Raw genomic sequence first — 1,490 nt, 5'->3', positions numbered from 1 at the left:
GGACATGTTAAAGTATATAGTGCACCATTTTCATACATTTACAACATTGGTGGATGAAGAATGTCTATTAAGCAGTAATACTGGATGTAGCCTTTGGTTTTACCAGTTGCATACTCTAGGGCTATTATAGAAGTAAAAATCTTTCTTGTGATACTGGAAAGTGATCAGAATGTGCAAACTGATGTAGTAGCTTTCATTCGCCTCTTAAAGGGTACCACCACAGGAAAGGTCGTTTAAGATGCTGTGGGTTTAACAAAGTTGGAATGCTGGCACTGTTGAATTGGGCAACAGTTCTTCAGACCTGGCTCAGAGCTACAATGCATTCAGTATATTAAAGCAGCTGACATGATGACTTTTTGCAAGCCTTCCCAGGCACAGGAGCTTTTCGGTTAATTTGCCGCACGGGGTCATAAAATATCTCATTAATATTTATTTTTGAGTAGTCAGGCGTGTAACCAGCCGGAGCCTCGGCACCAGCTGGACCTAGGTGGCGCCTGGAGCAGAGAGACCTGCAGGGAGAGCGAGGCATGAGGAAACGTTGGCTGTGGGGACCCGGTGACAGTATAAGAGGTTTTAACACGAAGTTTGCACCATGCGAGAATATAAGCTAGTCGTTCTTGGCGCAGAAGGTGTTGGAAAGTCTGCCTTGACCGTACAGTTTGTTCAAGGAATTTTTGTTGAAAAATATGATCCTATGATAGAAGATTCTTATAGAAAGCAAGTTGAAGTAGATACACACCAATGTATGCTTGAAATATTGGATACTGCAGGAATGGAACAATTTGCAGCAATAAGGGATTTGTACATGAAAAATGGGCAAGATTTGCCTTAGTTTATTTTATCACTGCACAGTCCACTTTAAAAAAATAATTTTAATGAACATTTACAGAGAATTTGGATTGATTTGCAAGACTTTTAATGATTTGCAAGACTTGAGAGAACAGATTGATGAACAGAATGATGATGTTCCAATGTTTCTGGTTGGTAATAAGGGTGACTTAGAAGATCAAAGTGTTGTAGGAAAGGAGCAAGGCCAAAATCTAGCATGACAGTGGAACAACTGTGCATTCTTAGAAACTTCTGCAAAGCCCTTCTTCTTTTTAAAGTTGCTGTGAGAAGCTATAAGATTTGATGTGCTGGCCCCAAACTCATGATAGTGGGATTTTGTAAGAAGTTACAGATTTGCAGTAAATAGAGTAACAGGTTTTGGCCTGAGACAGAGCACATGCCACAGACCATGTGAACATGTGTGGATAAAATTGTCTGAGGGTAGAGTTTGAAGATGAAACTCTTAACCCTCTGAAAGGTTTATATGTTAAGGTTTTTATTTGCTTTACTTTATGAAAATGGTTCAAATCCACCAGCTGCTCTATAGGAGTTGTTGTTGTTATTATGTGCCACTGAGTCGCCTGTGAGTCATAGCAACCCAATGTACAACAACCCTAAACTCTGCTCTATCCTGTGCCAGTCTTATTGTCTCTGATACACCT

At 40.1% G+C, this 1,490-nt stretch overlaps 1 pseudogene; it reads left to right on the top strand.

The window, feature by feature from the left end:
* The first annotated feature begins 592 nt into the window (after positions 1–592).
* On the top strand, positions 593–1,074 carry LOC102856285 (annotated as a pseudogene).
* Positions 1,075–1,490: the final 416 nt, after the last annotated feature.

This window comes from Elephantulus edwardii, unplaced genomic scaffold (genome assembly GCF_000299155.1).
Source record: "Elephantulus edwardii isolate Elephantulus edwardi_28Jun2011 unplaced genomic scaffold, EleEdw1.0 scaffold00034, whole genome shotgun sequence".
Taxonomy (NCBI): domain Eukaryota; kingdom Metazoa; phylum Chordata; class Mammalia; order Macroscelidea; family Macroscelididae; genus Elephantulus; species Elephantulus edwardii.
Note: the sequence above shows the minus strand (reverse complement) of the source record. Positions and strands in the feature narration are given on the sequence as shown.